At 40.1% G+C, this 26,389-nt stretch overlaps 1 protein-coding gene across 1 annotated transcript in view; it reads left to right on the top strand.

Annotated features, from left to right (window-relative positions):
- The first annotated feature begins 15,258 nt into the window (after window positions 1–15,258).
- The window catches only part of LOC146628785 (5-hydroxytryptamine receptor 4), a 63,923-nt gene continuing 52,792 nt past the window's right edge, over window positions 15,259–26,389 (top strand). The window contains exon 1 of the mRNA XM_085359700.1: window positions 15,259–15,322. The gene's annotated coding sequence lies outside the window, so the exon portion shown is untranslated. The remainder of the gene's footprint in view (window positions 15,323–26,389) is intronic.

Genomic DNA, 26,389 nt, shown 5'->3' with positions numbered 1-26,389 from the left:
GTTTTACAGTATAACATAATTATTTGGGTTTGAAAAGAGTTATTTTTCTCTTAAAGGCAGTCAGCAGATTGAATGTGAGAAAAGTTCATCAGCAACTACACAGAAACAATAGCAGTCTACTTTAACTGCTCTGTTTCATCAGCAACAAAAATATGGTACCAAGTCACCAGAAGCGCGGCACTACCTCACTGCCCCTCGTCCTTTTGTGTTTATGTGTTGGGTTTTTTTCACTACCATTTTACAATCTTTAAACATTTGTCATATCTACACTTTGCATTAGTGATGCAATTTTTTGCACCATATCAGGCAACTTAAAAAAATCGTGTTGTCATTGATGTTATTGTTTGCATTGTTCTAATTTCTGTTTTGTAATGACTCTATTTTCCCCCATAGTATTGACAATGGTATCAAGTATTTCCAAGGTGTCGACATCGAGTTTGAAATTCTACTACCACGATGACACTCCTTGACAACTAGAAAATAAAATAAAAGAATGAGAGAAAAGATCCTCACCTTCCGCTCCATCTCTCTGGCAGGAAGGCATCAGGCTCCTGAAACACCTCTGGGTCGCGATGGACGGCATGGCTGATATAAATCACACCAAAATCTTTAGGAACATGAAACCCCATGAGCGTGGAGTCCTACACAAACATACAGAGAGACATATTCACATTATTTTCATATTATTAAATATCATGTGGGTAACAAACTTGGCTTTGAAATGCTTTCCTGGTCTTTTACTGAACGCTTGTGTTACTTTACACTGCATTTTACATGTGTACATATGCACCTGACCTGCAGTGAAAATGGCACAATTGTAAGAAAGAAACTTTTGACTCTTTCCCCCATAAAGACAACATTTGGCAAAAAGGGGAAAGGGTTAAAAACCCTTTTAAACCACAGTGAATAGGCCCCACTTTTAATTCTGAATAAAAACTCAATTTTAAACAAAATATCCCGGGCCCAGTTTTCCATTAAGCCCTGGTGAAAAGAGCCACCTTGGGGCAAAAAGACCAATTGTTGCCCTTTTAAATCACCTTTTTCACTACATCCATTAGCAGCCGCACTAATGGACTGCCGGAGAACATGATCACTGTTTCTCTTTCCTGTGCACACTCATTTTTCTCTCTGCCTCTCTCTGGTGGAGTGGAAAATCTCTTTCATTCTCCCTCTTCTCATTGAGAAATGCCTCAGCACTTGGTTTCATTCTTTCTCCCTCCTCCCCTTTCTCTCATTCACTCTTGCACACAGGTTGTAAAACACCACTGCATATCTTAGTTCCACCTGATGGGAGGATCCACTTTTTTCCACCTGATTGTGAATACTAATGACCACTCATTCTCCTACACACTTCCCTGCACACATAAACATCTCATCAGTCCTTTCAGAGCAGGCACAGCACTTGCCTCTTGCATTTTCTGGCAGGGCATCAGCTATGGCACTGGCAATATGTCATTATTAACAGCCAGTTGTCTTCAAAGTACTGCTTTTCAAACTTTAGCTGGAGTATCTTTAAGTATACAAATATTCTCACAGCTGCTCGAGTCACTGTAGATATTCTAGCGCCCAGTCCTGTAAGTCTTGCTCGTGCATTTGTGTTTATCTTATTTATATCTCTGTATAAACCACTGACGCTGGCAAGAATGGTGCACTGGTATGTTTCACAGGAGTGACAAAACTTTCCACTCCGCTTCAGAGCATCACCAGTTCACTTTACCCTCACTCGAAAACACTGGCACCACCGTCCCCTCCCACACTCGCTTCCTTCCGGAGGGGAAGCGGAGGAAATCGATCACAGAGAGAGATCAATGTCTCTGATTGGACTGTTGCATAAGCCTGTTTGCTGAAGTCACAGGGTTCAAAGACTGCCACGGAGGGAAGAGGCGGACACACTGTTGAATTCCTCATCCTTGGGGTAAAAGCAGTCAGTAGGCGGTAAGTCGAGACGACGTGGGCTTTGACTATCAGGCAGATGTCTGATCAGTGTACAGATTACATTTTACTAGACTTTTCTCAGCAAACACGCCTACAAAATATCAGTTTACATAATCACATGAGAACCAACGGACCATGCACAGCAAACAGGGTGAAAGGAAAAATAATAATACAATTAAACTTTAAGATATTATAATAACTGACACGTGGAGTGGTTTACCTGTGGTAAACCTCACAGCTGGGCGAACCTTCACAGCTGTAGTTGTAAAAGCACACAAATAAAGGTTTCAAGAGGACTTTCACTAACACTGACTGCTACTGTGAGAGAACAGAAGAAGTCTCGAAACGACTGTAAAGTTGAATTACCGCATTTGAAGATATACAATATTTATTTACTAAGTCCTTCTGCAGGACAGCATACACAGACAACGCTCTTAGAAAAGTCTTTCATCTACAGTCAGCTGTCGCCATCTAGAGGAAGGCAGAGCAAGACAAAACAACTAATGCTTACTACAAGTACTACTACAACTACTTCTACCTCAGGATTAAAATTATAAACACAAATACAAACCATAAAATATCTGAAAACACAGGTTTGCTGGGAGGTATTTCAATAGCAACCTGTTCACATGCTGCTAGATTTATTTCCTTTGAATTCAGCAAGTTTTTATTGAAGTGCAAATTGTGCTGACCGGTGATGTCTGAGCAGGCTTTGGTTTCATGCAGGTGAAGAGTTCATGTGGACCAAAAACAGGAAAAGGATTTGCCAAAATGCAATCCACTGAAACTACTGGTCATCTGACAATGACTAGGCTTTTTAAAAATGCAACAATCCGCAACAGTAAACAATCTGTCCCAAAGATTAGTCATTACCCTAAAGGCTAAGTCACCAGACTAACCAATAAGTTCCCAATTTAAGTCATTACTGCTGCAGGGTTGTATTTTTTCAGTTGTTAAATATTCTCATGATGATGTTCACTTCCGCACTCATAAACTTTGGACCTCTGAATAGAACTAAATAGATTCTGCAAAAAGTTTTCTAACTGACCAGATGAGTGGTGGAAAAATCAGACGTGTTTGACATGGATACGAAATTAAAATCTTCATTCTCTTTCACTTTTAAGACATTACTCACGGTATAATTGTGCTAGATGAGGAGCACTGGCTCATTCACTGAAATTTACATAAAAACTACCTGATCAGCTATTCTGCGTCCACCAATGAAAGGAGGCCATAGCCTCTGCACCTCCAGCAGCACCCGGCACAGGTAATCAGGGTCTTCTGCTGCTTGACGACGGGCTTTCTCCTGAACATGGAGACAGAGACAACGAGCTGTATGTCAGAGCACAAAGATTTTTACTGAAAACTGAAACATTTTACATATAGAGCCTACATGAATCTCAAGTCCTGCTGATGCTGACGTTTGAGTTATACTGGTAAGGCTCAAAATTAGAGGCGTGGGATGACAGCTTTGATTGCTTTAGTTTTTTGTGTCTTTAAAAAAAAAAAAAAGTAATCAGGTAATGGCATGGTGGATGTCCATCGTTTATTTTCTTTAAGTTTCCTTGAAGACGTTTCACCTCTCATCCGCGAAGCTTCTTCAGCTCTTCAGAATTGAAGAAGCTTCTCGGATGAGAGGTGAAACCTCTTCAAGGACTCTTAAAGAAGTCCAAACATTTTCTTTCCAAGCTCCTTAGACCACTGCATGTTGATGTGTACAAATGGCTAGCAAACATCGCAGCTAGCTGGCTAACCGTAGCTTCAGGTTTGTTTTTTTGTCCCTGTGTAAACTGCATTTTTGAGTATGTTGAGCATTTTTGAGTCCTTCTTGACAGTATGATTGGTGGACTCCATTTCTACCTTAACACTGGCTTGTTTTGATCACTGTTAGTATTTTATGAGGCACTAAGACAATCAGCTTAACGGGGATTTTATACTTCAGTGTTAAATCTACGCCGTAGGAACACTGTAACCAGAAACCCTTCTGAAACACTACACTGTAACGTACTGTAATGCTATCCCTGACCTGACACACACCTCCCTGGAAAAGTAGCTAAATGTTGAGTCAATGCTATCTACAGCTTTTGTGACTGGCCTGTTTACTACCGTGGATTCCTCCTGCGCATTCATGGCTGCTTTTCCTGCAGTTGTTGAATAAACGTGAAAGAACAATAATCACTGCCTTTACAAAAAGATATAACAAGTTGGGTAACACTAATGTTCCCTCTTTTTATTGTAAACTCTTCTCCTGTATTTGTGTACCTGTCCATTCCCACCGAGTGCCAATGTGAAGGAGGTGAGCAGTGATGCCAGGGCTTTCGGGATCAGCGCTGAAATGAACAACAGGAGGTGCTGGGCTGCAGAACTTGAGTCAGGCAGCGGCAAAGAACCGAGAGAGCCAACAAAACTGGAGAGGGCCGCAGAGACAGAAAAGAAAGAGAAAGGATCCTTAATCAAGGGCCACTTATACAAATCAGAGCATCAGTATAGACCCAAGGCCTCCACTAGAGTCTGATTTATGTTTGAAAGGAGAGATTTATACATCATTTAACTTCAGTCAAGTCAAGTTTATTTGCGTAGCATTATTCAGACACAAGAGGAACAGAAAGTGGAATACAAAACATATAAAACATATCTGTCTTGATATAAAACGTGCACAAACAATCCGGATAGAAATGTAACTATTTAATTGAGAAAAACTTGTTTTTGTGAAAGCAGCAGTGGCAGATGAACTGAGGTGTGTGCAGTCTCACCCCTCTTTGTCATTCTCCAGTTTATCTTTGATGATGTCCATCAGTTTGTTCCTGGCATCGAGGGCAATGGAGAAACCCGACGACCACATAGGAACCTTCACATTTACTGGAGCAGAGATCAGGCCTGCAGGGTGAGGGGGAGGAGGGCAGAAGGCGCAGAACAAAAGAGTCAGAAACACACAGATGAATGTGTGCGGTCCCAGAATGAAAGAGGAAGTTGGAGATGTTGCAATAGTCTATTGCACAAAACTTGAAGTTGCCAAAAAAAGACAAAAGAAAAAATTGTCATGTTTTAACATTACCAGAGGTGTTAAGATTGATCACTTCTTAGTGTTATATTTAAATAAAAATACGTTGCAGAAAGAACATCAATGCAAAAGGCTGCAAAAAAATTAAAATAAAAAATTAGCACGAGGGTTTTTTTTTGTGTGTGTGTGTGTGTATGATTTATCTGTATGGCCCTACCGTGCCAGTGCTGGGTGCACAGCTGACTGATTTCCTGGAAAAGTTCAGGTTGCTTCTCAGCTCGTACGTTCAGAAAAAGGCCCAACACCAGCTCTGTCCCCAGAGACTTAAAAGCAGTGTATACACTCTCTGGCTGACCACTACACAGACACACACAAGTATACAATCGGAGACACATTGATGAGTTTATTCAATTAAATTATTCAATTCAACTTATTTATACAGCACCAAAACACGATAACAGTTTCCTCAAGGTGCCTCTATATTGTAAGGTGGACCCTACAGTAATACAACAGAGAACTGAACGATCAGATGAGCCCTTATGAGCAAGGACCTTGGTGTCAGTGGGAAGGAAAAACTCCCATTTAACAGGAAGAAACCTCCAGCAGAACCAGGCTCAGGGAGAGACTGTAATTTAAGCAAGTGACTTCAAGAAATACTGATAGAAACACACCATAAAGCTGTATATTCATATTTTCATACATACATATTATGTATGTATGAAAATATGAATATTATAAACATTGGACGTTTATATTTTAGTGTCCTAACAACTACATTTAAAAAGCTTCTGTACTTTTTTCACATGGTGATATTCATCTTCACAGCTTTGGTTTCAAAGTTAGGTTGGGTGTGTTTGGACAAAATATTGTCATTGTGGTTGTGTGAATTACATCTGCGGTGGGTGGTGTACACTGTATCTGTACATCAGCACAGTGTGTTTGTAGTGAAACAATCAGGATGTGACTGAAGTGCAGACCTTCAGCTTTACTTCAAGGGGTTCAAGGCGGTTACTTGTTTAGTTATTGCAGACATTGTTACACACAGTCTCCCATTTTCAGAGGCTAAAATAATCGGATACACTAACACATTTTTTATTCCAAGGATTCTTCTTCCTTTCTTTGTCTTTCAGTGACTTGGCCTTGATAAACTCTTGAGTTGCTTTTGCAGTTGGCTTTGAGTAATTATCCATTTGTACTGTAAAGCGCTGTCTGATCAGTTCTGCATCATTGCTCTGTGCCCTTCATAATTCATCCTGCTCCTTCTATAAACGTCATCAACAAACACGCGTGACCTGGTTACACTGGCAGCCATTCACGCCCGTGCCACAACATCATCTCCACCATGTTGACGGTGATGTCTCCTTCAGATCAGGAGATGTTTCTCTCCTTCTCTATAATTTCCTCTTCCCTTCAAGTTAATCTGGATTTCATCTGTCCAAAGACTTTTTTCCCTAGAACTGTACAGGCTCTTTTAGTTTTCTGGCAAACTCTACTTTGATCTTCTTGTTCCTGAGTGTAACCAGTGGTTTGCACCTTATGGTGAACCCTCTGTATTTATATTCATGATGGCATCCACCAAATGCACACATTAGACTGATACACCTATCTTCTACAGATTTCTTATTTCTTAAGTGATTTTTTTTCTTAAACAAGGTAAGAATCTGTGATGCTACACCTGAGTTCTTTTTTAAGATCTCTTAGTGCAGCTGAGCTGTGTGATCCTTTTGATCACACAGCTCATGAAACTGCTTGTCAGTAATTTGTCTGATTAATTTTGAGCCTCTGAAATAAAGGACTACATACACAGTAAAAATACTTATGGACCTAACTTTACTCTTGCTTATCAAAGAGTATCACTTTTTACTTATTCGGACTGTGAAACAATACTTGTTGTAAATCTCATTGTATTCTTTGAGCTACATTAATACATATAAATATATCCGTGAAAAAGGTAAATATGTGTGGATATAACTGGTGTAAGTGTTACCTGACAGAGAGGTCCTTCAGACAGCGCTCACATACACTACACAGACACAAACAGACAAGCACAGACATATTTTAGTCTTAAGTAAAAGTACAACTGTTTTTTTTGGAAAGAACTGTTGTTTCTCAAACAAACAGGGACTCAGCTCTTGCAAGAGAAACCTTTGACATGGATGGACACATTTCAACTGCTGCAGCAGTGAAAGGTTTGCAGTTGCGTCACATATATCTATGCAATTATTTCTGCCGCCAAATACTGCTGCAAACATTGTTGAGTGTGTTTAAGATGCCATTTATGTTTATTAGAGGACTATAAATAAAGTTTTGAGTTGCCGTAGTGGATGTATAGTAATTGACTGAGTTTGGATGTAGATATATAAATATATTGAGTGCACTGTATATACTTAAGACTAACACATTACTTTCAGTAGTAACTTTTCTCCAGCATTAGTTGCTGGTGTGGTTTATTTTTTCAATTTCTTGTGTGTGCGGTGAGGATTAATGGAGGTTTCAATTTTTCGTTTGTTTGTTTTTGACTTGCTCTTTCTGATTATGACAAGCATGTCTAAAATACTCTTAGGAAAGTGTGTTTTGAGTTATATTCCTCAACTCTGGTCACAGTTTAAGTGTGTGAATGCGGTGACTAGAAGGTTTTGAATGATGAATAAAGGTGTGAGAGGTATTTCTTTGGTGATGTAAAGTAGGATGTTTTAAAGTTTGAAAGTGTTTTTAATTTGAGAGAGGCATGAGTGATGTTATAAGAGTTTGAGTTTCTTTTTCTTTCAGTTTAAAAACACATAAGTACATACACTTGGTACACCTGTTTACTCTTTTACTTTATTAAAACAGACGGTGTATTTGAGTTTGAATTTCAGTAATTGTATGTTGATATGGTAATTTAGTTTTATGTTAGGTGAAGGAGATGTCCATCTCTGCGTCTTGCAGGATTGAAAGTGAAAGTTGAAGGTTGTGATGTGAATGCTGTGAGTACTCGATTTGAATGATTCTGTGTGAGGTGTACAAAATACTAAATAATAATAACACTATGAAAGTTGATAGTAGAGTGAGTGCAAGGTGGTGTGTGAACAGAGGAAGTCTGAGAGAGAAGTGTGTGCGTAGGCAAAATGCAGAGTGTGTGCGTGAAAGAAGGGAGTATTGTTTTTACATCAAGGTTTAGTAGAACGTTACAAACAGATAAAGAAGGTAAAATGAAGAGAGAAAATAACTGACAATTACATTAATGAATAGAAAACACACATACACAAAGTGCCATATGTGAAATTATTCTAGGAAGGAATCAGAAGTGAGATAGTTTAATATAAGATGCAATGAAGGAAGCAGCTTACACTCCTTTAATTTCCAGAGCCAGTGTGTTCCCTCCCCTGCCCACTTGGGCCCCGTATCAGGCGGGTATGGAAGGCTGGATAGCCCATGACGGGTAAGATCCCACCTCGAAACCCTGGGACAACCTAAGGCAGGCACAGTCACGATTACTCGGCCTCACTCAGTCCCTGTGAGCTCAGACTCACTGGTGAGATGAAGTGAAGAAGACGGGACCTTAAGGGTAAAGCCGCTGGGCTAAGGCGGAGGGGGTACGTGGCAAGTGGAGCCCTACCTTCTGGCTGAGGACAAGGAATGCTGCTATTTAAGGTAGGAATTCAGAATTTGGGTTAGTAAATTTGGGAAGGAGAAAATTGACTGTTTAAAGGCAAAATTATGAAGGAGTCTGACACACTGCAAAAGCAACATATGCAAATTCACACACACAAACAGAAAATGCATTAACCTTATAAAGACAAGACAAGCTCATGATGATTATTTGTATAGATACTGATTAAACCTGGCTTAGAACACAAAGATACGCAATGAAGATCAGCTTGCTACTTGTATGAGTGGTACAATGGTGTGAATGGTTAATGAAATACACTTGAGTTTGAAGCTGAGGAATAACTCAAAGAAGTTATATGACAAAGGGAGTGGGTTATGAAAACAAAAAAGTGTTTAAAGTAGTTTTAAAAGAGTGACTTAGGAGTGCTCTCGTACTGAGTGATCAACACTAGTGATCACTGTAGAAAGAAATAAAATAATTTAATAAGGAGATAATGTTTAAACATATGTTTCTCTTGTTACAGCAACTTCTTGAGATATGACTCAGTATGCAAATTAGTTGGAGTGAGTGGTGACGAAGGAGTTTCCTGTATGTGTGTGACTGAGGAAGTGACTTTCAGAAGAGGAAGCATGGCAGACAAGAGAAGTGCAGATTTGGGTAGGAAATTTATAGTTTAGTGATATGTTGTTGTGAGGGGGTCTTATGCTGAATGTAAGTATGTTACAGAGCATAAGGGGGTGATTTTTGTGTGCAAATTGTGTGGTTTTAATGAGACTTTCGGTGTATTGAGGAGGTGAAATTATGTGGTGGCAAGACTTGTGTGTTTAAGGTTGTTGAGGTTGTTGTGGTGATGGGTTGATTTTGTCAGTTAGGTTTGGGTTGTTGTTTTTGTTTTTAATAGAGGGAGTTTTAGGAAACATGGACATGTCTAAAATTGGGCCCATTATTTTGTAACAGTGCACTTAAAGAAAACCTGTCAGGTGATTTTGATTTTATGAGCTAACAATCAGCTCTATTTTTTCATTTCTGTTTTAAGGAGGCCTGCAACAGTGAATAACGGCGCTGAAAATTCTCGGGAAGAGCAAATATAAGGGGGCTTTCCAGATTACAATTGGCTGAGGAGAAAGCTACCTGTGGGGACTATTCATAGTCCCTGTAAAAAGGATTTTATGCGAGTCAATCCAGTCCAAAAGCATAAAGAAATATTTTCCTATGGAAAATAAAAAATGACTGAGCTCATTTTGCTGAGGGTGGAGAATCTGATCACTTGCTCCACTATTAGCAAATATATGGTGTGACTGCATGTGAATGTGTGACTGGATGAAGGTGTGGATGAATACATGTGGACAAACAATTTGCTTTTACCAGAGAAAATTTCTGTTTTGTTGACTGGGGTTAGATTATGGGATTATGGTATATTGTTGGGAGAAGGCCAAATGTTACGGGGGAGGCATTTTCTGATATAACTCAGTTACCATTAATTGTAGAAACACATGACTGATAATTGTTCTGTGTTAAGTTTATTTTTATGATATAGATTGGAACATGAGTGGGGAAAACTGAGCATTTTTAGTTTTGTATAGTAGTTTGACACATTTCATGTGTCAAGATAAAGGGGGGTTTAGGGTGTATTAATTTAATTGTTTAATAATTTAGGATCATTTTAGGACTTTTGGGGTTTTTGATCATTTGGATATGGTAAAACTGAAACTGTTATTTTTAAGTTAAGGTTAAAGGATTAAAGAACTGAATCCTGTTTAGAAGATACAATGCCAGTGTTTTAAAGCTGTGTACAAATCTTAGAGGGAAATTGTGGGACACGTTGACAAAAAGATATCCTTTGGGGAAAATTAGTGAGGGTTGAAGGAGGAGAACAGGTTTGATTTCTTTTGATTTCTAGAAGTAGTGGTTATAATGTAGGCTTACACAGACAGATATTACACAGAAACACACATGACAGTATTGATTCCAGGCAAAAGGCCTCAAATTCATTTAGCTTTTAACTGAATTTAAAGAAGGACCAAAGAGGAAGGAAAGCATATATTTTGGTTAAGTCTGATAAACTAGAATTAGAAGGTATTGTTAAATTAAAAGGAGCAAGAGGCTATACCAAAAACGGGTTATAACATAGGAAATGTGAGGTTAAAATGAAGTTAGTGTTAACACACAGGAGTTGTTTCAAGGCAGCATTTAGCTATGATGAAATGTATGCAGGAGTAATTGCTTATATGCTTAAACTTAATTGATTAAAGTGGTTGTTTTCTTTTGGATCTTTTAGTAGAATAGGCGTTTACGATGATTTTCTTGTTAAAAAGGTGACTTAAGATTAGAGTAGAGGCATTTGCAGCAGCGACAGTTTGTGCACAGGATGTTGATGATCATATAGGGAAAAATAGAGCGAGCAACCGGACGTGAAACCAGCGCTTAAAGAATTTTAAAGTGATGAGGAACGTTGAAGAATATATATAAATACAAGTCAATAAGTTAAGAGCATAATTAGGATCAGGCTTTTGATTACAGAGTCCCAAAAAGGATAAGTTAGGGAGATGCAGGAAAAGGTGTTTTGTTTCCTTTGCAGAAGATCTCGGCGACCACAGGAGGGGCGAGGATCCTGGAGATCTCGAGGCCTGCTGAACCACCAGAGAGGGACCGAGAAAACCTAAGCTTACACATGGAGTGTTCTCGAATGGGAGCTGGTTGAGCCAGAGGACGGCTAGAGAGGGTCTGAGCGAGGACACAATGTATTGCGACCTCTGGTGTTCCAGAGGTCGAGAGAGGGAGTGTGGAGCAGGGAAATTATTTTACTGCTATTGTTAAATAATCATCATTATTACCATTGCATTAATAATATAATCTGGAGTTTATATTGCATTCAGGGGTTGAACAGTGTGTGTCTTTCAGAAAGGCTAAAAGTCACAGGCTGACAGGAAACAGGCTTGCAGAGAGTTTGCAGAAGCAGGAAGTTATTTTGAGCAGCAGGCTAAGACGAGGCTTTAACAATGTAACAGATAGCTTTAAGATGGCCTTAAGATGTTTATGATGATGTTAATTTTGTATTTCAGATGCAGTTATAACTATTGTGTACACAATGCATATCTGTGCTTATTTGAGTTGATGTTCAGGTTCTTTAAAGGTCTTAAGCTTCACTGACGTGACTGTTCAGGTGATACATGCTGAGGGAAAACTAGAACATAGAAGGAATTGCAGTACATGCTTACAAAACACTTATATATCAGGTCATTTCATATTAAGGTTTTAGTAGAAGTTCTTGGTTAAAACATTTATTTAGTAGAAGACATACATATAGTCTCAGTGAGCCTCTGGTCTGGTGAAAGGTCAGAAGTGCAACAGGTGAATTGAGAAAGAGCATTTGAGGACGAGACACAGACAGTTAGTAGGTGAAGAGGTGACACAAAGAGCATGTGAGGTCAACACATACACACACATGAGTTAGATTTATTTAGAGGAGAGATTAGTCATGTCTCGGTAAGAAAGAGGAACAATTCACTTTAAGACAAGAACGGAAAGTACCAGCCATGAAAATAGAAGATGATCTTCTGGGTTAAAAGTCATTGTGGTGTTGATCTGATCTATGTATAAAATGTATCTGTGACGCATGAAGGGGCGTCAGTAAATCAAACCCTGATGCTATAAAATATCTGTTTATGCTTTGAGGAAGTCGAAGATTAATTCCTGTCTGTGTACAGATTATTCTTCCCACACGTGTGTATTCATTAAAAATCATTGTTTGACCAAGAGCTTCTGGACCAAGGGTGGTTTGTACTCTCCCTCCTCAATTTTTGAACCTTAACACCTGACAGAGAGGTCCTTCAGACAGCGCTCACATACACTACACAGACACAAACAGACAAGCACAGACATATTTTAGTCTTAAGTAAAAGTACAACTGTTTTTTTTGGAAAGAACTGTTGTTTCTCAAACAAACAGGGACTCAGCTCTTGCAAGAGAAACCTTTGACATGGATGGACACATTTCAACTGCTGCAGCAGTGAAAGGTTTGCAGTTGCGTCACATATATCTATGCAATTATTTCTGCCGCCACAACCCAAACTTCAGTCAGAGGCATCCCCCAGCTATCAAATACATGAATTACTGTTGTAACAATATTATGATTACCTTGCGATATAATCACTCCACGATCCCAAACAGCTTCCTGTAAAGAGGCTGGTAAGTGACAGGCGGAGAAGGCATGCCTCCTCACCTAAAATATACCAATGCAAGTCACTGTTTGCAAAGTTTTTTGCTTGTATTTAAAGCATGTGGAGTAGGGAAGGGAAAATTGATACTCAAATTGAATATACTTTAAGTGTGGGCCATCTTGTATGTGTGTGAGTGTTTACCATTAGTAGTAACAATGGTGTCACCATACATGTTTGTCATCAAGTCAGTTGGATCCTTAAGAAACAAACTGGACTTCTCTGAAACACATCACATAACATCTCTGCATACTCTTCAATCAAACGTCCACGTCACACTTTGCTTCATTTGTACTAAACACAACATGCATGGAAAATCTCTGCTTTTTCTCATGAGTGCTTCTGTGATCTCATTCCTATTTTACAGCATAACAAAAATATCATCACATCACGATGCATAAGTTGAATAAATCATGCCATGGGATATTTAAACTGTTTAAATGTGAGAGGCAGAAACGACTAAATTAAGGTTGGAGATATTTGTATTTAGGGGACTAAATTTGTTTACACAAATTCCTACCGCTAGCATGTGCTTTAAAATTTAAATTATAAAACTTTAATGTCCAGTAAGTCATGTATTAAAAAAAATCAAAATCACAAATAAATACAGTGTGTTAACATTAACGCTTTAAAAAAATCTATTTTCTCTCTCGGTATATTTTGGTCACTGAATAGGCCCTATCCTCATTTTAAGTGTGCAATATAATATGAGTAATTTATTAAAGTGCAAGTATTTAAATCATTTGTAAAAGTAAAAACAATTAAACTTCTATAATAATAATATTTTCCCCCAATACTATCCCGAGTCTCTCCCATGGACTACTCGAGGAAATTTTTTCCATATATCCCTTTGACTGTGGAAGCAAAGTTTAACTATGTGTCGTAAAAGAGAAAGTGTTCACTATACCACACAGCAGCTCTCTCATCCCTTGCACGGAGCAGATAAAGGCTGTCGGTCTGTTCATTAGGCGGCAGAGAAACATTCTGCTCCGGTGTTTTTCGATCCTCTGCTGGCAGAAGCTCACCGGGTCCCGGTAGAACTCCAGGGACTTGTCCCCGAGCAGCGATACACCTGCATTTCCTGGTAGTTTAGTCATTCAGAATCTGAGTGCAACGACGTTTATCTTCTGTTTGGCTTGTAAATGGCACTGTCAGAACACCAGGAACTCTCAACTTTTTAAAACCAGGTCCAGGTCCGAACTAATTCCTTATTTATCTGTGACTATCCACACGAGCGACCTTGCGAACTCTTGCCAGCTTAATGTTGTTTCTGTTTTCTCTGAGGTACCGTAAAGTGCCCACCTGCACCAGAGAGTGATGCGTTGAGGTGTTGCCCGTAATTTAGATTGACGTTGTAAAGACGGATTAGTCCAGGGATGTCAAACTCGTTTTACATCAGGGGCAGTCACCAAGTTCAGCTAACTGGTCAACATTAAATTTGGATCAGGTGTAGTGAAGAGGGAGGGTCACAGGGAGAACCTCTGTGTTCACATTTTGAGAGTGTGGAGTAGTGGGATATATAAGCAGGCAAACCACTGACTAACATGGGCACAAGAACTTTTTATGGGATGAAAAAATGTAATGGGACAGTTAGGGTCATTCAAGTTCATTCAGTGAACTTGATGAGAGAAACGGTGAGCAATATCCACAGTAAGGAGACCAGGGATCAGTTAATGGTTGTGTGTGTGTCGTTAAGCAATAGTGTGTATGTAAATGATGACATGTGTGCAAGTTTGTGTGTGTGAGAGAGGGTAAAGGGAAATGTAAGGTACCAGGATGCAATGATGCACCAAAAATCAGCTGACAAAAATGTGATATATAACCCTAACCCAGACACAACACAGAATCACTTTTTTCATTTGAATCTGAAAAACTTTAGGTAAAAGTCAGTGCTGAGGTGTTTGATTAAATATTTTCATCAAACACCTCAGCACTGAGCTGCACAAGACTGTAAACTTTACTGCATTTTGTCATCCACTTTGAAAAACATATATCCAAGTATGTTTCGTATATTTGCTGCACTACTGTTTTTTTTCCCACGTCTGATTTTGTTTTGATTAAATATTCTCGTTCTTGCCCCCCTCCCCGCCCCGTGCCACCCGGTCAAAAAAGAAAAATCTTAGAAACGCCCCTTCCCGTCGGGTGTGAAAACAGGTTAACCTTCTTTCGTCACATCAGCTGCGTAAAAAGCCTGACTTTAGAAGCATTCATATCCTACAGTGAAGGCTTTTGACCACTGCAAATGTGAAGTATCTTCTAATTATGTGGGATAGAGAGGTAAAATATGATGTCCACTCTCACATAAAGTGGGCCAGTTGGTCACCCGCAGCTGTACTATAGCATGCAGTTCCCCCCTTTGCCACGCGATGGCGGCAACGATCACCCCGCCTCTCTCTCTCTCTCTCTCTCTCTCTCTCTCTTGGTGGGACGGTCACTCCTCTGCAGCCCGTGCGTATCAGACTCGCCGGGCTCGCGGCAGCTTTCACACTTCTGTCATGTCAGTAGGAATATAAGGGGAATACACGCGCAGGGGGGAATATTTGACTGTGCGCAAGGGAGGCGTGGAGCCCGACACAGGTAAGAGCCTTACATGAACATTTTTTAAAAGTTTGGCAAAGAGAAACAGGGATACCGTGTGCTCACTGCAACTTCACACACACCTACTATCGAGAGCAAGCAAACACGACGAAATCAATAATAATAACAAAGAGAACAACGCAAATGTAAACTTTTTTTTTCTTATTTTGATGTTCTTTTTTTTGAGTTTCTTATCATCGTTATCACACTGACTGACATCTTGCAGGATTGCTTGACCAGCCAAGTAGCCTAATCCTGTCTCCAGCCTTAAAATTGATTTTAATTTGAATCTAAGCCTCTCTATAAGTGCTTGACTCTTGTGTGAATACCACTGCTTATCATCAATTATAATTTTCCCACACATTTGTTAGCCAAAAAGAATGAACAACTTGTGCCTCCACAGCTGTTTGTTTTAGTTTTTTGTTTAGTTTTTTTTTTACATGTATTACATACCTTCAGCTGCTTTTTTTCCCTCGTATTTTTCCACTCATGCACCCAAAGGAGAGACTTACCTCATCAACTTGTATTTTCTTATCCGTACTGTCAAGCTGAGTGATTGGCACATTGTGGGAATAGACTATGTGAGTGACAAAGTAACCAGTCCTGTCTCCATCATGAAAGAAGATGCATTTATGATTTCAGTAGCCTGTCTTTCACTCCTTGATTCATGCCTGATCACCATGCAGTGTCATGAATTATAATTTTTTTGCAGCTTATCACCTGCTTGTGAGCAAAAAAAAAGATGAGGCCACAGCTATTTTTTCCCATCTTGATTCTTTACCCATGCACATGCTCTAAGAATCTATTTGTTTTCTCAACTTGCTGTGTACTATTTTCTTGTGAATTAGCTTCTAACATTTAGTATGCCACCCTTCTTCTTCTTCTTCATTTTGCTGTAAGTTCATGCAGGGGAACTTCTTCTTCTTGGTCACCGCCGATCGCATGTTTTATGACCTAACATCTATTATTTGACTTAGAGGTGCGTCAGCTTTAGTGTATGGATGAGTAAACATGCACTCGATGTGCTTAATGAGGGGACATTGAAGCTTCAGTGCCTGTGTCGGGACACATGAAAAGGTCAAATGTTGTTCAGTTACTAAGGAACAGGGTGCTAATCAGTGACATTTCATCACAGAGGTGATGCACTAATTTCTCCTTTGCTGCTATATAACAACATGAGCCATGCACACATATAGATCTACTTGAGGCTGGACTCAAATACACACACCATCTACTGAATGCACTTTAGCATGCCAAGCAGCTGCTGGAGGCTGTTCTTCACTTGATTAAGCTTTTAATTGACTGTAAACAATGTAATAGTGCTCTACAGTAAAATGAGTGTTCTGATACACTGCGCTGGTTACACAAAGTGTGTGTCTGTGTGCCTTTGTTAACGAGAGTATTAAGAACAGGATTTTTTTTAAAGACATGAAAAGCTGACTTTCTAAAAGCCTCCCAGGCAGTAATTTAAAACAAAAGCAGATTATGTGCTTATGTAAATGACGAACATTCAGCCCAGTATCTACAGAAAATAGATCTGATGTGGTGTGAGGTGGTAGGAAGGTCTGGGTGGTGGAGGCAGGTCTAACTTTCATAAAGACCAGAGCCTACCTACTTTCACAGATGTGTGATCAACAATAGTCATAACCATAACATAACCTAGTGGGCAGTTTGTGTAGAAATGTTGAAAGGAAGAGTTTTAAAAATGCTGACACTGAGTGTAATCAAATTTCTTGCTTGGTGAAAAAATTATTTTGATTAACTACGTAAAACCTAACCAACAGCTACTGCTACTATAAAAGTTTTGTGAGGGTGTTTAATCATGTTTATGTGCCTTTTATTGTGGGAAAGTCTTTGTCAGCGGAGTATGTTGGATGCAGTTTAGTAAATCACTTTGTGACTTTTTATGAGGGCATAATGTTGCACTGGATTTGCCAAGCGGGGTTTTGTTTGATGAACTCACTTGAGGTATTTCCCGATTTGAGTGAGGGGATGTGTTTGATAATGTGGGTCAGTATAAAGAGTCATAATGCTCCACACTTCCTGAAAGTAGGGGTGTCAGATACATCTTCACTGAGTCCACACTGGGAACTGATATTCATATCAAGGTGGCAAACATTGACGTGGTTTATTGTCATGCCTTTATTTATTGTAAAATGCCAAGATCCAGTAGATTGTACTGTAGAACCACCCTGAGTATAGTTTCTTAATAGTTTTCTGTGTGACTTCAGTCTCTTATATTGTGGGGGCCATTGCAACACCATGATTCTCCCATTTTTCAGCCATTCTGCTATAGAGTTGCTGTTGTGCTTGGGATCATTGCCCTGTTGCATGACTTGGTTTCAGCCAACCTTTAGCTCTCGGAGAGATGGCCTTAGATTTGACTCTAGAATGTCGACATGGTCGACTGCAGTGACTGCAAGATGCTCAGATCCCGTGGCTGCTAAACAAGCCCAAATCAAATGTCAACTGACTTTGTTAATTGTTGTGTGGGGTTGGAAAAAGAGCTACCACTGACTGTACTTGAACTAGCATCTCAGTGAGTGCAAGTAGGGCTCCAAAGGTCGATCAAAGAACTTCTTTGAGAACTTTTCCAAACCCAAAAAATGTTGACAGTTTGGTATAAGGTATTTATGATAATGTAGTGTGCTTATGATAATGCAGCCTCCCTGGGAAAGTCTATGCCAGGGTGCTGGAAAGGAGAGTTCGTCCGCTAGTCGAACCTCGGATACAGGAGGAACAATGCGGTTTTCGTCCTGGTCGCGGAACACTGGACCAGCTCTTTATCCTCTCGAGGATACTTGAGGGTGCATGGGAGTTTGCCCAACCAGTCTACATGTGTTTTGTGGACTTGGAGAAGGCATTCGACCGAGTCCCTCGGGGTGTCCTGTGGGAGGTGTTGCGGGAGTATGGGGTGTCTGGCCCATTGCTACGGGCCATTCGATCCCTGTACAACCATTGTAAGAGCTTGGTTCGCATTGCCGGCAATAAGTCGGACTCGTTCCCGGTGGGTGATGGGCTCCGCCAGGGCTGCCCTTTGTCTCCGGTTCTGTTCATAATTTTTATGGACAGGATTTCTAGGCGCAGCCAAGTGGCGGAGGGCTTTCGCTTTGGTGGCCTCAGAATCTCATCTCTGATTTTTGCGGATGATGTGGTTCTGTTGGCTTCATCGGGTGAGGGCCTCCAGCTCGCACTGGAACGGTTCGCAGCCGAGTGTGAAGCAGCGGGAATGAGGATCAGCACCTCCAAATCTGAGGCCATCTTTCTCAGCCGGAAAAGGGTGGAGTGCCCACTCCGGGTCGGGGATGAGTTCCTGCCCCAAGTGGAGGAGTTCAAGTATCTCGGGGTCTTGTTCGCGAGTGATGGGAGAAGGGAGCCGGAGATCGACAGACGGATTGGGGCTGCGGCTGCAGTAATGCAATAAGATACGATAAGATAAGATAGAATAACATACTATACAAAATAGAATAAAATATTATATACAATAGATACAAATAGAATAAAATACTTTGTTATATTGGGAAAATTGCACTTGGTACTATTGCACATCAGGGAGACAGGGCAAAAGTGTGTGTGTCTGTGTGTGTGTTTCCAAGAAAAATTGAATGAGACTTTTTATTCTGTAGAGAGATGCAAAGTTACTCGGAAACAGCTTGTCACATGCTTCTATTCTTGGTGATATATACAGTTGATGGTATCGGTTTTTTAGTTAAATATTATCGCAGTAAAATTTCGTGAAAGAAGAACTTCAAATGGACCATCAGATAGGAGTTCAGCTTCAATAAATGGACCTTTGTTAAAAAGGAGGCCATGCAAAGCAAAGTGAAACATTAAACATCCTTGAATTAATGTCATTCAGCATGACTTTTAAATAGTTGTTTCCTTTATCACTTCTAATTTTAATTTGGTCTAATTTTTTTCTTGGTATTGTTATTCCTTTTATTGCATAATAGTTTCCTTGAGTGTCTTGTAAGTGTGAAGTCGACACTAGCGCTCTGAGAAAAACTAAGGTCCAAAGTAGGTGATAGCACTTGGTTGATCTTTGATTTCCATAGCCTGCCTGCCTTTTCCACACAGCCTCTGTGCATGCATGCTTATATGCTGCACATTGTACTGTATTATTTACTCATTGTCCATTCTTCCCCTTTTCATTTCTGAGCTTGCATGCTGATTGTGACGAGCACGCTCGATTACTCGCTCACAACCCATTACCCACATAGCTTTATCCACAATACACACTCCATGTGCTTAGACTTGCAGCTTGTTCCAGTCATGCATGTAGCACACTAGTGTGTGATTTAGGGGATCGCTGTGAGGACAGGGTTTGAATATTAGAATATTACTAGAATATCAGAATCGCATATAGATGTTAATTTGAGTGTTGTAACTGTGCTCCACAGATGATCAAAGAGTTTTTTTTCTTTATAGTATACCTCTGAAATCAAAGAGAGGAACTATGTACTCTCAAATGAATGTAAATCAATTGAGAACTGGAAGTTGACTGAGAGCTTAGTTTTTGTGAAACATGTAATTATAGTTATCAGTGGAGTTCATCTGTTTTCAGCTGTAGTTGATATTCTAACAATTTAGCGATCCTCTTATTTTTGGCTGCTAAGTGCGATGTTAAATTAAAAAAAAAAGCAAAAAGCGAATTGTTTGTAGATGTCAGCTGGTTATAAAAATACCAGACCAACTGTCCTGTTCTGACATCAGTGCTACATCTTTAGAGCTTTTGTTAACAGAGAAAGAAGCTTGTGAGTGGAGTATGCGTTGGATTTGATTTACTGCAGTCATCTCTAAATTGCTACCTAACACTGGAGCCTAGTTTGAGATGTTTTTCCTGTTTGACTGGTGTCAGTTGCTTTAGGTGACTAATACAGCAAAAGTAATTAATCTGTTTGTGTAAAAGTGAAATATTATACAGATTTTTGTTTCTTTCTGAATTTCTGAAGAACTGGGTACTGTATACTAGTGCTGTATAGCATGGTAAGTTATAGTTTAAAAATCAGGTGGTCCATTTAGTTTATAGCTCTCTAACAAAAGGAAAATTGTGGCTCTTGAAAATCTGACAATTCAACAGTCTATTAAAAGCCAGTAGTTCTGGAGTTCTAGAGAAACAATTGTCTCAGGAGGTAGAGCAGGTTGGTGGTTTGATCCCTTTGATCTTGGGTACGATACTGAACTCAGAGATGCTGTTGTTAGATAGAAAGCACGGGTAGGAAAAAGTGCTTGTGTGTATGTTGTATAAATCGCTTTCAGTGCTCACTTAGTTACAATAGTAAAACGCAATATAAGAACCAGTTCATTCTGAGTAGTTAATGTGATTTTCTGTGTATGTAAATGGCAACAGATTTGCGATTTTCATCTGTTTATCACAGTTAATCATTCTGTGGTCACAAACAGATTGCGTGTGATTGCCACCTTGAGCACATTCAATCACAAAGGAGCTTGCAAAGAAAAGCGTCTGGACTTCTTTAAGTTGCTTGAAGACGTTTCACCTCTCATCCGAGAAGCTTCTTCAGTTCTAAGGTCAAATGGTGGAGAGTCCCAGATATAAACCTAGTGGGAGTTTCCCCCCACAGAGGGACAAAAGGACCCCCTGATGTTCCTCTAATTGCCTGAGCCAAGGTGTGAAACTGGGTGTGGGTCCCAATCAGCCAAGGTTTCGGGTGAGCTCATTGTGAAATCTGGCCCCACCTTATCATGCGAATTTTTCTTTGCAAGCTCCTTTGACTACGATGACCTGGATGACTGAGAACCTTCACAGACATTCAATCACAAACTGATTTCAGATTGGTTCCATTTCGTTGCCATTTCACCATCTGACTGTGACAGGTCACAGACCTGATTCCTGTCTCTAAAACAACCGTTTTAACGGAAACCGGACTGCAAACTCATTGCACACCGATGCAATAATTTCGTTCTGCTGCGGTCCCCATTCACTGTTTTGCATAGCGTGACTATAGCGTTAGATGACAGGATTTATGAAGATCCGCTTGTAGTCACTGAAGCTGCCACAAGCTTTTCACAATGATTGTGTATAAAGTATGTGTACTAGTCATAATTCAGCTGAAAATTGTCCAGTAAACCACAGACTATGCCTCCTGCCTGCTTGCATGATGATACCAGTGCAGAAGTAGTTTTGTTTTGAAACAGTTTATAGCCTGTAAAAGCTAATGTCCTCAAAGCAAATGGCACAGTGACTCATAACAAAAGAAGTGCAACGAAACAGGGAAACAAAAGCAAGTTGGTACACTGGAATTTCTTTATTGCCATCAGTTAGCCCTAAACCACAGAATCAGAATGTAGAATCAGTATGTAGATCTCTCAGTGTCTTATTTCCTCCCATCAGCCCAAAGTTAATTAGTTTCCTAAAGCTTGCCATTATTGTATGCTTTTATTTTGAAAAAAAGAAAACTAGGGTAAATCTGAGGAATTCATTTATATGGTAGTGCTAAATTGGGTCACCAGAATCAGAGTTACCAGGTCCCAAAGCCACTCAATACCCAGAGTAACTGCTAATAAAACACCAAAGTACTAATTAACTAGCACAAATGGATCTACCGTGGATTTGCACCATTCATCCAAAAATATATTCACTTTTCATCTGTCATTTTTTGTCATTTTTTGTGTAAAATGCCTGTTATCCTGACTGGGTGTGAATTTATCCAGTTTACATTTCATTTCCAATTATTATGACACACACAAGTAGTATTGAGAGGGGGGAGCTGGGTGGCTCGGAGGATTACAGCACAGTGTGTGAGTGTGTGTGTAGGTGGCTGGCATGTTGGCGTTTATACTGTAAGCGCTGTTCTAGAATCACTTTGGTTGGATTTGGATACAGGCAAATGACTTAATTGGGAAAGATGAAACAAAATGATCTTTTTATAGATTTATGGATGTGTAATATGGAACTGAATTAATATAATGAATGCCAGAGCTGATATTTTCTTGCTATCGTTAGTATTAACTTGCACTCCACAGCTTCAGGTGGTGAGAAAAGCCTCCCCAGCAGCAGTTTGCTTACTCAGACCTTACTCTCAAACAATTAAAACTGCAGGATGAAGGACTGAAGATCATGATACGTGTCCTCGGCAATGGAGCGAGAGGCTGCTCCTCCACATGCAAGCAAGCAAACAAATGTGCATATGGGCACACACAAACGACTCAACAAGCTCACAATCAGAGGTGTGAGAATATGTGAGAAGTATTTAGGTCCCACCTGACAAGAGACAAGTGAGAATTAAGGAGGAATTAATTAGTTGCCTTTACTTCTTTATAAGCAGTACAATGGTCTCCACACACTGCTGTTGCTGTTTAGCAGAAAAAGAACATTTGCATCTTTCATATGTTTGACAAATAATAGCATTAGCTCACATTTGTCAGAACAAATTATTTGAATTTTATTACACATGCTGGGAAACCTTCACTTTTACAGAGTTTGTAAGTGTAGCATGAAGTAAATTTTACAGCTTACAGTGACAAAAGTGATTGCTTGATAAAGAAGACTATAGTTGTACATTGATTGTTCTAGATTGTCTTTACCTTACTGTCTTCCCATTGATATAGAGTTAGAGTTAGTTAACAAGCACATTTCCAAAAGTCTAATGAACCGCTAATTGTTTGTTGCATTTCTTATCTGTGCAGTCCCGTATTCTGGCCTTTGAAGAGGTGTTTTAGTATTTACACACATTTAATAGTGACTGTCAGCGTAAATCAAGAATCACAGAAGTGATTCTGTGTCTTTTAAGGCAGCGGTCCCCAACCTTTTTTGCGCCACGGACCGGTTTATGCCCGACAATATTGTCACGGACCGGCCTTTAAGGTGTCGCGGATAAATACAACAAAATAAAACTAGTACCGGCACCGAAAAAAAGAAAATTTATTCATAACACACATGAAAAGACCCAGGAAAACCGAGTAAACGATAAAAACGATAACAAAATAACACTGAAAACCGATAAAAACCCTGAAAACTATACATTTCACACCTGAGCCTCAACTCTCGCGGCCTGGTACCAAACGACTCACGGACCGGTACCGGTCCGAGGCCCGGGGGTTGGGGACCGCTGTTTTAAGGGATATCTTTGACTGGGGCACAAACCTGGTGGAAATTAATATCCACATATTCATTTTTTTTTCACTTTGTGCAGCCCAGCAGATCAGGAAGATGCCCAGATGGCGAGTGAGCATCTTCTAAATGCAGCTCAGTTCAGATGAGTCTGTCAGTTCTCCTGCATCATCTGACTGCCTGTTTGTTTTTGTTTGTCACTCAGCCTCTGTCTGCATCTATACAGTCTACATCTATTAAGACATAAAGGTCCTTGGCGGCCGCTTGTCGGGGCCTGGGGCCTGGGGCTCGCTCGGGCCCCTTTGGAGGTGGGGTGCCCCCGGCCTCTCGGCCTGGGGCTCGGTCACTCAGGCACAGCTGGGGGCCGGCGGAGCTCACGGGCGCGTCACTGCAACTCCCCCTGACTTCTGCTCCGCGGCTGCTGGGCGAGCCCTCATCTGGGACTCTCCTCAGCTCTTACTGGAACAGTGGCGCGGCTGCCCCTCTGTTGGTCTTCCATGGTCTCTTGTGTTCTGGGGGCCTCTGGATGTCTGGAGTTTTGATCTCCTCCATACCCGCTTCACACCCTGGAGGACGGGGCTGTGGCCCCCCCACACTCCCTAGCAGATCATTACATGGAGAAACCTTTGGAATGCAAGCATGCTGATCCACACAGGTATGCACACATGGGTATTCACAGACGCGGACTAAAGCTTTCTTGGCTGCTACCTCAAAGCACACTGTGCGCTGTCTATCTTGCGTGCTGCACAATATCGTTTATTATTTAGTAAATATTGATATCTATGACTAGCTAGTTTATTGTGATGGTGCTTTGTTTTCTCTATTATTATGTTGCTCTTTGTTGTTTGCTGTCTCCTCTGTTTGTTTTTTTTGTTTGTTTTTTTTTTTCTCCATACAGGTGACCCAGGAGTTCTTTTTTTTTTTTTCTCTCTCTTCCCCCCCCTTCTCACCGTCTCTTCTCCCCTTTGGTTTTCTTTCTTTCTCTCCCCCTCTTTCTCTCATTCATTCCCCCTGTCCTATTTATTAAAAAAAAAAAAAAAAAAAAAATGACAAAGGATGAACTGAAGCTCTGCCATCACGTAATGTCGCATACTGCTGTTTCTGATGTCATTTAGAAAAAAAAAAAAAAAAAAAAAAAAAAAAAAAAGACATAAAGGTGTTTGTATCGAGAAGATACGTGGATCTGTTTGAAGTTGTGCGTGTATATGATGTGATATTTATTTATCTTCATTTTCTACTGTATAGCTGTGCTATGATGTTGTAGGCCACACAGTGCTTGCATCTCAAAACCACCTGTGGGTACTGGGTTGATTTTTGAGTTAATTTTCCTTTTCTCTCACATTATTTTTTTTTTTCCGATTATTTCTTCTTCCATTTCAGCACAAATCTGTCTGTCTCAATCCTTCACTTTGAACTATCCAACAGAGTTTTGTCTGTTGATAACTACCTATATATTATCTAGTACACTACGGCACATAGTAGGCCTATTTCCACAGAACAGTTTGGTACTGTTACTACAACAAGTCTGGTCTACCAGTCCCTGGCTCGTCTAATGCACATGTTTAAGATAGGCTCTGAATTGTGCATCCATTACTGTCAGAGTGTAGACAGATAAAGCAATTAAAGTTCATGGAACAAAGTGTGAGTGTCAGAATAGTTGAACGTGGGCTGTAATATAAAAGTGCTTTGAGTGCTCTCATAAACAGCCCACTTCACTTCGAGTCCGAGTGACGCAAATTTTGTCTGCGCAGACATCTGTGGACCCTCCAACTTTTTTGTTTCTGTGTGGACTTTTCAGCTTGAGCACTACACTACAAAATACCGACTCATCGTACGCTCTCAACATGATGCTCTGAGTTCCGACACATGTAGCACTGTGCATCTCAGAAGTGGCTTTTCTCCCTTAAAAATAAAAAAAGTGTTTTGTTTTGGGGGGTTTTAAACAGAAGCTACATCGAGTTTCACAAAGCAATTGGGGGTGCCAGGAAGTTAAAAGCAGGAACAGCATACAGACAGTATAAAAGATGAGTGCCAGTCATTGGTTTTAAACTGTCAATTTTGGCTATAATTACCTTGTTTGGATGAAACGGTGGAGTGCTAATTTGTCAGCTAATGCTAGCTGGTTTGGTTAGCAAGCTGCACTCATAAATTGCCTAGGGGAACACACAACGCTCATACTGGCTAATTAGTGCTACTAAATGGACTAATAAAATGATAGCATTTTATATAGATAATCCATTAAAAATGCTGATGAAAACTCACTCTAATCAGAGTTTTTATCAGGGGTAAATTACCCATAAAGGTCAAAACTATATATTTCTTACTGCGCTGTAAATATGCCTTTTAGTGCTGTAAATTTAGACATTTTAACATGAGTCAGCTGACTGCCTTTTGGAGCCGGCTTCAAGCGGCACCCCAAGGAACAGTAGCTTTTTGTTTCTGCTTCCACCTTTTTCAACTCTGGAGTTTGCTCTGTGGAACTGCATAAAGAAGCTTTCTTTATTTTTTTTTAAAAAAAAGATCACATGTAGATCTAAACACTCTGCAGCTAAAACGCTCCTGGTGTATTTTGAAACCATGTGCAGGATAAAAAAATTGTATTGACATTCAAAGACATCCATTTATTCTGCTCTTATCGTTACTTGTCTATCTATTTAGGAGGATGTCCAGCAGATCCACATAACATTGCTCTTGTAAATCACAAACAGCTGCACTAAGTCAAGTCAGTTGCCCAGTTACTCCAGAACAAATGGAAAAATGAGAATGAGAAATGCTCTTTCTTTTGTGCACCATCTAGCCATCCATCTTCTACTACTTATCTAAGTCTGGGGCACAATTTAAGGTGTTCCCAAGTCAGCCAAGAGGTGTAATCCCTCCAGTGTGTCCTCGGTTTGCCTCAGGAAGTCCTCCTGGTTTGACATGCCTGGAACACCTGATCTAGAAGGTGCCCAGTAGGCATCCTGGTCAGATGCCCGAACCAGAGTAAACCAACGGGT

This window comes from Diplotaxodon limnothrissa, linkage group LG7 (genome assembly GCF_057381915.1).
Source record: "Diplotaxodon limnothrissa isolate DT_005_m linkage group LG7, D_limnothrissa_male_GT1.1, whole genome shotgun sequence".
NCBI classification, from domain to species: domain Eukaryota; kingdom Metazoa; phylum Chordata; class Actinopteri; order Cichliformes; family Cichlidae; genus Diplotaxodon; species Diplotaxodon limnothrissa.
The sequence above is the reverse complement of the archived record's forward strand: the minus strand, read 5'-3'. Positions and strand labels throughout refer to the sequence as shown.